Genomic DNA, 11,153 nt, shown 5'->3' on the forward strand with positions numbered 1-11,153 from the left:
ATGCGATCGATTGTAGATTATATAGTGTGTTTTGTTCGTATATTCTACAAGCGCAATATAAAGCCTAAATACTGTTGAACGTTTATGTTAATGTGCCTCACTGAAAGACAAGTTATACCAATAACGAACCGTTGTACAAAATGTGTATGCAGTCAAAAGCGAGTAACTGCTTTACGTTTACGAGTCACTCAATGTAAGTCTCAACACGAGTAGTTTATTTCGTGCAATTAATGTTCAACGCAACACTTAGTAGCATAGTTTGTGGCCGTATGGCAAAAATCGATTGTATTCCTTAAATAAGGATAGGATGATGAATATTGCTATTGAGCAGCGAGTAGTATTCGTGTTATAACCAAAGCCGGGACTTGCACCCAGATTTCTTCTCCCTCGAAGAAGGAAAAGCGTTCTGCTTTGAACTACTTTGGTTTTGTAAACACGTTTCATACAAGCTGCAGAGTGTAGTTTTGCTATGATTTGTGTACTGACTCGTGACCGTTTCTCCTATTTGAGTACAAGAAATGTCGCTTTACCACTAAATGTTTGTTTAACTTACTGTCGTTTCAAAATGGGAACATTCGTATTGTTCTGTACAAACATTTGAGTTGTTGAGTTTCGAATACGGCTGTATTGTAGCGAAACGTTTCAGATCGGGATAAAACTACATGCAACTTTTAACGCAAAATTGCTTTGCACAATTTCAAACTTCATGATCATACATCGAAAGTTATGAAACTGCGTATATAGTTTTTATTTATTTTGCTAGCGAAATTTTAACATTTCATTGAATAACGCAAGTTTATGGCCATGTGGTGAATTTCATGAAAGTCGCTTAAACTGATGTATATACTTTTTCATCATATCATCTCAAATGGAAAGTCAAAATAATCCCTAAACGTCATTTATGTAGTGTGTTTTGTTCGTATATTCTACAAGCGCAATATAAAGCCTAAATACTGTTGAACGTTTATGTTAATGTGCCTCACTGAAAGACAAGTTATACCAATAACGAACCGTTGTACAAAATGTGTATGCAGTCAAAAGCGAGTAACTGCTTTACGTTTACGAGTCACTCAATGTAAGTCTCAACACGAGTAGTTCGTAAGGCGCAATTAATGTTCAACACAACATTGAGTAGCATAGTTTGTTGCCATATGGAAAATATCTTATATCGGTTAGTCATTCATATAGTTTTTTTTATCATTTTACCTCAAATTCAAGTTTGAAAGTTTTTTGCTTTGTACGTTTGCAAGCTAGTGGTGTCACTCGGCGTTTTTACGGACTTGTGACCGTTCCTCTTGTCTGAGTACAAGAGAAGTCGCCTTCCCACCCCAGCCCTAGCAGACTTAAACCTAACAATTTGAACAATGCGTGTTATCAACCGGTTGGTAGCCTTATCAAATGCCATCGCGTCCTCGGACTCGCATACGCATCGACCCACGTCAGGTTCTAAAGCTTGCGGGCAATAATGAGTGTCCCTCGCGATAGATTGAGGAGCCTTGCCAGAGTATAACGACAGCATGGATAACACATGTTAGAACCGAAAACCGAGGCGTTTCCCCTCAAGTGCTATCGGTTCGCTTCGCAACTTGTGGAGTCGGTCTATTGACACCTACATACCTCGGTCGCCCATACTCAGTCAATTAACCGCTGTTGTCTTTCTGCTTGCCAAATAGCAGTCAAAACAACCTTACATTGATCTAGCCAGATTGGAAACTACGAGCGAAAACTAACTCGCCCAAGCGAGTGACCCGCTCCCGATTCGAGCAAAACCTCACCTAAGCACTATCGACCCAAAAAACGCCAGTAACACTGCTCCGTTACTAGGGAGCCTTGCTAGTCAACACAAGTAATTTGCAATCCTGGCTAGAGCAATGAGTATATTCGGACTGGTGTACCACCATGTGATTGTCTGCGCTTAAATTGTTGGTATTTGATACTTAGAGTCTCTTGTGCCAAAGTTTTGTTTGATTTTGGTAATGCATAGTTAATACATCGTTAATACACAAACACATACATCAATACATCAATACATCAATATTGCTGGCCAGCACAATAAAACAAGGAAAAAAAAGGTAGGAGAACAATCTCCTTTATTTTTCATGTAAAAACATAAACATAAACATACACACTGTCAACACTTGCCACTTGCAACACCGAGTTCGTTTCAGTGCAGAATGTACACATTTTTCGATCGACACACATTCGCAATGTTACATGGATTCACAAAGTTACATGGATTCACAAAGTTGCACTGATGTCCATACACGGGCCAATGTTCAAGTTATCGGTGCGATGGACCCACGGTTTTGTCGCAGCTATACGCCACACGTATGTATTGACTACTCGGTGTCCACATCAAGGTTTGCAAATTGGCACTGAAAATAGAAAAGCAAATTGTGTTAAACAGTAAACGATGAAAGTAAACAGCCTGAAATGATAAAAACATGCATGTGTAATATACCATGTATCAAATAAAATAGTAAACACAAACTGCTAAAGAAAAACACACAACTCTACCAACTGTTTGACTGATACTTACTTTTTTGTATTGTGTTGCATGTTCAGGCGCCTTGCTGTTACTGCTCGTCTTGCAGTAGAGCTGAAATGAAATGAAAAGCATGATCAGAAACTTTCACTGTGTTTGTACAACTTACAATTTATGTGCACAATTTTGCATTTAAGTATAACATAACATTAAAACAATCTCAATCAATTGTTCAACTAATACTCACTTTTTTGTTGTGTTGTTTCCACAAAGGCGCCTTGTTGTCACTGCTCGCCTGGTAGTAAAGCTGACTCGTCAAGTAGTAGAGAACACTCGTCTAGCAGTAAAGCTGAAATGAAATCGAAAGCATGATTAGAAACTTTTGAATGTGTTTGTACAACTTAAAATTTATAAACACAATATTGAACTGTAACAGTAAACATGAAACAGATAACAATTTTACTTACCTATGTTGTCTTCGCTGAAATACAAAAGTCATGTTCATAGCAATCATAGCATATTTACACACAATGAATACAACTCAAAACTTTTAGTAAGAAACTCAGTACTTACTTTGTATTTTGTATCCAATCCCTCTGCTGGCAATCTTCTTCAGTCCACAATCGAGCTGAAATCAAGACTCAATGCATACATGTAAATTTTGCCAAATAACAAACAGAACTGTGAACCAAAACTTGAACTAAACAAAACTAACTTTTCAACTGTTATGGTACTCACCTCTGGCAACTGAAATCATACAGACATTTTGCATAGCACAATACATTTTTAGTTTGAAGATAAGAATGATTTATGAACATTTTACTTACACAAAGCATAAATATGAAAGACATGATATGATGAAAAAAAACAATATGTATACAAAATTATACATAAAGAAACACACTATACTTACCATTGCTGACCTGAAATTGAAAAAAGCACATTTTGTTTAGCAGAATACAAGTCATCAAAACAGTTCAATATGAAAATTAAAGAAAGTTTGTGTACTTACCACAGCCATACTGAAATGAAAAAGAAACACATTTTACAATGCAGAATACAGGTCATCAAAACAATTCACTATGAAATTATAGAAAGTTAGTGTACTTACCAACAGGCTACTGAAATGAAAAAAACATTAGGCATTGCATAGTAGTATACAAGTCATCAAAACAGTTCAATATGAAAATTAAAGAAAGTTAGTGTACTTACCACAGGCTACTGAAATGAAAAAAACATTAGGCATTGCATAGTAGTATACAAGTCATCAAAACAGTTCAATATGAAAATTAAAGAAAGTTAGTGTACTTACCACAGGATACTGAAATGAAAAACAGACATTTTACAATGCAGAATACAGGTCATAAAAACAGTTCAATATTAAATTATAGAAAGTTTGTGTACTTACCACAGCCATACTGGAATGAAAAAAAACATTTAGCAATGCACAATAATCAAGACTTACCTAGCTGATCTTGAATCATTCTCTGTTTCTCAACTTCTCAGTTGTCCAAAAGTCTGCTCTGTAACGACCCACCATTCCAATCTGAAAAATAGTTAAGCATAACAAAGCACAAAACAAACCAAAAGAATAGTTTACTTACCTCATATTTTGTGCAGGTTTTCAACAGCCAATTTTCTTCTTGAAACCTGTATTCGTCTCTTTTTTGACCCACTGTGGAACAGTCACAGCAATGTAAGTCTGAAACATAGAAGGGCATAACAACATAACATACAAACCAGTATATTTGTTTTGACTTACCTCGTGGCTAGAGTCGAGACACAGCTGCTGAATTTCTTTTCTGTCACAAGCTGTCAAAACATCTCTGCAACATCTCTGCAATTGAAACCTGAAACAGATTAAAACAGAGAAACATTTTGTATACAATATAGTAAACACTTACCTTGTTATAGGCCTGAGTTGCAGCAGTGATTCTTTCTTGAAATCTTCTTCTTTTCCATCACTGCGTGAGAGACCTGAAAAATAGCATGCAGTGCAAAACACATGAGTTAAATTAAACCAAAATTTTGTTTCTACTTACCTTGCTTCTGTAGAGTTGAATCACAGTAGTAGAATTCCTTCTTCAAACACATTTCTCTGTCTACACCAGGAACTTGAATCTGAAACAGAGAAAAGCATCACATCAAATTGTACAACTCAAGTGCATTCATTCAATGCTTACCTACTTTCTGTTGAGTTGTTTCACAGCAGCTGAAATCCTTATTCACTGTTGGCACTGCTATGAGACCATTTCTGCATGTGAAATCTGAAACAGAGCAAAGCAAAGTATGCATGGCAAAAATCAAAAGAACAATTGTAACACTTACCCTGTTTGCAAGTCCCATTCACTTTCTCAGCAATGTTCCTCTTCTTGAATCGTCTTCGTCGCTGACTACAAGTACACCTGAAACATAGCATGCACAAAACATACCATATAAAAACAAAATACAAGTGTTCATACTAAAATGAAACACACTTACCTTTCTGCTTTGCTCAGCTCTGTTCGACTGTCAACTCTTCATGTCATGTCGTATCTGAAACGAACTAAATCAAAACATGCATAGCACACTATCATTGATAAAATATTGAAACAATTGTATGCTTCATAGCTGTGTTTTTTCCACTTTACATCACAGACAACTGGCGATCACAAAAGTAAAGACATTTTTGTTCTACTCAAAGATTAAGCTCACATTCACAAACACCGACCGACAGAGTTTTGTATAGAGTGCTAATACCTAAAACTGTACAAAAAGAATCGACATCAGTTTTCATTCATCATCGTTTATTGAGACAAATTAATACTACAATACTTACCACAGCTCCCTGAAATGAAATAGAAATGTTAACAGCATGCAAACAAATGTTAACCAATATCAAATCATCTATAGTAAATATCAACAAAAGCATTTTGATACACATAGTAAGTGTTCACCATCATAGTACATCATCAGTTAGTTCGACATCCCAAGGTTGCTCAAGTGTAAGTACTGGCTAGCATTTACCCTTTTCAGTAAACCGTCACACATCAGCATTTTTAGACACAAGCACTGATAGATTCAACCCTTGTTATCATCTTTCACAGACTTCTATGAGTAAACAACTGAAAAATATAAAACGTTTGTACTCACTGTTTGGCAGCTCCAAGAAACACGTCTGTACTGCTTGCCATCTGGACATCAACTGAAACAAAACATCTGAAAACACACATACATGTAAAACGTTTTTGAACATAAACCAACACAGATCAAACTTGAATTATCCATCTGTACATGACACACATGAAAAATAGCATAAGTTTACTATCACATTACAGCAGTACAAATGAAAACAAAAATTTGATCGACTTACCTTGCTTCTGTAGAGTTGAGTAACCGACGTGGAAATCTTCTTCCATGTGTAAACCAGTGACTCGAATCTGAAATAAAGTAAAGAACACATTGTACAACTCAAATCAATGAATTAAAACTTACCTTACTTTTGATGAATTGTGTCTCAGCAGTTGAAATCCTGTTTAATTTCTGCATGTGAAATCTGAAACAGAGCAAAGCAAAGTATGCATGGTAAAAATCAAACAAAAACACAGGTTCAACTTACCCTTTGTATGTTCCATCCACTTTCTGACCTATGGTCCTCTTCTTGAATCGTCTTCGTCTCTAACTGCAAGTACACCTGAAACATAAAAGCATGCACAAAACATCCCATATAACAACTATTTGTACTTACCATATGATTGCTTTTCTGTTCAGGTCAGCTTGAAAACCCATCACTGACAACAGCATCTGAAAAATAGTACAACACCAACAAACAAACAAACAAACATAACATATCATAAAAACAGTTTAACACAACAGATATGAGAGCTCTCGCAACCACGTCTGTTCTGTTCGACTGTCCAAAAGCAAGTGACAGTACTTCAATTCACTAACATTGAGAAATTCTAAACTTACCTTCAAGGCTTGTTGAGTAGCTCCAAAAACAAGACTGCTTGGCTCCACTGTTCACTCCAACTGTCATATCATCACTGGATAAGCACTCCTGAAATGTATTAAAACAAAACATGCATAGAACAAACATTCAGTCAAAAGTACTTACCTTTCACTTTGTCACTGCCCTGTGCTCAACTCCAGTCAGCATGACATCTCTGCTTGAAAGTCTGAAACATATAAAAACATGCAATGCAAAACAAACATAGTTACTTACCTTCTAGCATATTGTTGGAGCTCCAGAAAACACGACTGTTCACTCCAGCTGCCAGACTTGAACTGCCAGCACACATCTGAAAATCTGAACAAAGCATTCATGTTCATACTTTACTAGCCGTACAATTAAAGTTACTGACATACTCATCATCCAAAATAGAGTACACGAAAAGCTAGCTAGGTTTACCTCTGTTCATGTGTTATACACCAAATGAAACCATGATGATAAAGTAACTCACTTTATCTCTTCTTTTGTCAAAATACAAGTGTTCATAGTGGAATGAAACAGACTTACCTTTTCGTTTCCCAGCTCTGTTCAAATCATGTCAGGTTTTCATCTCATGTCAAATCTGAAACGAACTAAATCAAAACATGCATAGTATACAATCATTGATAAAATTTCGAAACATTTGTATGCTTCATAGCTCTGTGTATTTTCACTTTACAGATCACGGACAGCTGGCGACCACAAAAGCGAAAACATTTTTGTACTACTCAAACATTGCTGTATTAAGCTCACACTCATGAACACCAACCGACAGAGTTGCTATAGACTTATAATCCCTAAAACTGTACAATAAGAATCAAAAGCAGTTTTCAGTCATAATCTTTTATTGAATTCTATACATATGCACTACAATCTACAGTACTCACCACAGCACCCTGAAATGAAATAGAAATGTTACAGCATGCAAATACAATTTAAGCAATATCATATCATTTATCTACTATGTTTGCAAATGTTTTTCAATCATATGTTCGTTTCCCCAAAGAAGCTCATATTCTGTTCCACCATCATACACCATCATCGCTAATCACAACATATCGACACTATATCAGTACTGAGTAATTTCTACCCAACGCATTACACTTCTATACAAGTAAACCTGTACAAAACGAATCGAAATCAGTTTTCATTCATCATGATTTATTGAAACAAATTTATACTACAATACTCACCACAGCCCCCTGAAATGAAATAGAAATGTTACAGCATGCAAATACAATTTAATCAATATCATACATATCAACAAAAGTGATTCAATAAATTGTCATTTAATATTTTTGCAACATTTTTCCATCATATGTTCGCTTCCTCAAAGTACCTCAATGAATATTCTGTTCCACCATCATCCACTATCATCGCTCATTACAACATATCGACACTGTATCAGCACTGAGTAATTTCTACCCAACACATTACAACCATCATACATCATCACGCAACTTGTAAACAGTAAAACGAAAAAAATTTGTACTCACGTTTTTTGTAGACAGCAGCTCGATGAACACGTCCGCACAGCTCGACATCTGAACCTCAACTGACAGTCAATCGCTTGACACCACAACATAAATTTAATTATTCACAACAGTCAGAGCTTAAAAAAACACGTCCGATCAGTCCGATGTCAAAACTTAAAGTGAAGTCAAGTCGTTCAAAAAAATTAATGTAAGTCAAACATTTCATATATAACGCTCACAAAATTTCGTTGTCAGTCAATACTAAACGTTCAAAAGTTAACATCGCATAAGAGTATGATTTCATTTCACAACTCAAGTCAAAGTCAAGTTGTTATCTCATAACAATAACCTAACACTTCAGTCATCCAGTCATTCAACAACCTGAGTACCAAGTCGCTATTCTATAACGCGAAGTCAATTTTACTCTCAAAGTACAAGTCAGTAAAACTCAAAACTTTTCATCAATAGTCAGAGCTCACGAAAGTACGTCCGTCTTCGTCAACGTTCAAAAGTGAACTGAAACTTTTTAATCGTAAAAATATTTCAAAGTCAAATTTTTTTCATAGCTCACAAAAACAAGTCTGTCTTTGTCAAAGACCATCAGTCAACTAAGATTCTGTCATAGTAAAAAAAATTTAAAAGTCAAAACTTTTTTCAGAGCGCTTTAAAAACACGTCCGTATTGGTCAATATCCAAGTCGCAACTGAGCGTTCTTTACCCGCGCAGTTCAAATTATAATGAGGTCACGACGTCGAGAGCTTCGAAAAACACGTCCGAACCCTTCAACGACCAAACGAAGAATGACAGAAAAGCACATTGAAAATGTTTATTCTTCATGATTTGAGTTACGATTGAATGTGTATTTGATGAGAAATCAAAAAATCATACTTAACATGCAAAAATCCTACAAATATTGACTTTGTGATGATATTTTTTCATGACCATACAAGCCGAAATATTCACACACAGCTTGAATGGGCATACAAATTGATAAGCATGAGTCCGTACAATCCATCCAGTATTTCCTTCGAGTTAAAGCAAATCCATGGTCTTTAGGTCTCAACTCTTGTTATGAGGCGTACCCAACGCAGATTTTTAGAGTAAATGTAAAAACTAGAAAATGCGTGTAGAGATCTATATTATAAAAAAATCTAGTCAAACATAGATTTACTAACCTATCATTCTGAAATAATCCTAGATCATATCAAATATGTGAGTAATCCATCAAAATATTTATTACTGAACATTTAACATCAGCACAAAATATTCCCGTATACCCATTTAGTTTTCTACATAGCCTGAACAATTCAATATTTATTTTCAATTCCGAGAACTCAAATGTTTTCATGACGTTCGACTGACGAAAGCAGCTCGATATGATTTCGCACTAACTTTATTAAAGAGCAACTATCGCGCTGTGATTTTTTCAACTGTGTTTTGTGATTTGTACTAGTACAACGAAGATATAGAAAATAAATATCAAACCACATATATCAAAATGTTCAGCACACTGGCGCCTACACAATGATATACAAATAGTATGGTTATGTGTACAATTGTTCTTGAAAATTTGAAATATCGAGAAAATTTGCGTTAAAATCAAAATTTCATAACTCGCGCGTTCGATTTTGTATACACAAATAGTACCAGTATGAGCGCATCGAAATTTCGGTTCATCTGGTGAAAATTTTATGGAATTTGGACAACTGGTTCTATAGATATTGCACTTAAACCACTGTCAAAGAAACACAATTTTCTATCGTCGATATGTAAACACCCCTTTAAGTTGAAAGATGAGTTTCATTGAAATGACGTCGTCGATTTGCACTGACAACGAAGGGTCAAAATTACGATTCATGAAATGTGTGTTTGTTTTGATATGGTTTTCTGCCCGTATAACTGCAGCGTTTTACAAAAACATCAAGTATGTTACACCAAAATGCACAGAAATAAATTCCCCATCGCATGATGCAAATATTACTGTATCATATTGCGAAATGAAAATCTTTTCTTCATATCAACCCAAGTTTTACCAATAAACAGAAATTTTGACATATATCCACTTATCTACTTGCAAAATATTTAAACTCTTATTGTTCCTGTTTATTTGCTGGTTATGATTGTGAAAATTTCATCGAAATGCGTTCACGCGTTAATGTGACAGTTAACATAAACCGCTTCGATACAAACACAGTTTTATCAACTATTCGCTATCTAACGACGTTCGGTTTAACTCGATACTTTAAAGTTCAAAATTTCTATAAGCACGAATGCGTTTTCTCTCAGCAGTATTCTTGTAATTAGACCTATTGTGGAGTATCATACATCAAAACGTGCAGAACAGAATTCCCTATCGAATGGTATCAATTGCTATGTACTTGTCTTAAATGGGAATTTTTTTTCTTGTAAGCGAAGTGATTTATATGCGAAAAGCTAAGAATTTCTTCTATATGCGAATATGTTAACAAAAAATGATCCCCACAAAACTTGTTGCTATTAACACGTTTCATATTAATGCGAAAATTTTTGGTAGATCGGTCAACTATTTGAAGAGAAAACACGACCTCAACTTTTTCGTATAGTGCATTTCGCTGTAGATCTACACTTTAACAGATTCAATGAGATGACGTTGTATGTTATGAAGAATTTATCAAAGGCGTGTTTCAAGCAAAATGGTTTTCGGTCAATATTGAAGCCAATTTTCAACACACTATCAAGTATGTGGTATCAAAATGTGCAGAATTAAAGTCTGTACAAGCAGATGTTCAAATCACCCCAATATCAATGAGTACAAAAAAGTTTTCTATTCAGCGACTCGTTTTCAAATCAAACATCTGCGATTTTAACACACACGCATAAATGCTAGGGAAAATTTATCAGCGTATAATTTATAGCCAATATTGCACTGAACAAAATGATAAAAATCCCATGTTGTTATCTCAAGTGGTGTGGAAGATCCCCCGCTTTAAACTTTGTACGAAATCACTGTTCTATTCGCAGAGAGTTTTCGACGTTGAGTCAAAATGTAAAGTTAAAGACAGAAATGCGTTTAGTACGAAATCGTTATCGCACTGTATTTTTGTTGTGTTTAGAATTACAGTAAAGTGTAATACATCAAAATGCGTGGAATCGAATGTCCTACAAGCTAATACCAAAATGAAGATAAATGCTCTTAACACGAAAAAGTTTTCTTGTTAGCGAATTTTTTAATGTTGAATATCTT

The 11,153-nt window shown here is 35.2% G+C and overlaps 1 long non-coding RNA gene across 1 annotated transcript; it reads right to left on the bottom strand.

Annotated features, from left to right (window-relative positions):
• Positions 1-1,320: 1,320 nt before the first annotated feature.
• Positions 1,321-8,619, bottom strand: LOC127871174 (uncharacterized). The gene is made up of 8 exons (XR_008045195.1): positions 7,952-8,619; positions 6,984-7,351; positions 6,690-6,773; positions 5,618-6,524; positions 4,390-5,312; positions 2,733-4,187; positions 2,540-2,599; positions 1,321-2,375 (listed from the first exon to the last, which is right to left on the bottom strand). It is a non-coding gene; the product is annotated as an uncharacterized LOC127871174 (long non-coding RNA).
• Positions 8,620-11,153: the final 2,534 nt, after the last annotated feature.

This window comes from Dreissena polymorpha, chromosome 3 (assembly GCF_020536995.1).
Source record: "Dreissena polymorpha isolate Duluth1 chromosome 3, UMN_Dpol_1.0, whole genome shotgun sequence".
Taxonomy (NCBI): Eukaryota; Metazoa; Mollusca; class Bivalvia; order Myida; family Dreissenidae; genus Dreissena; species Dreissena polymorpha.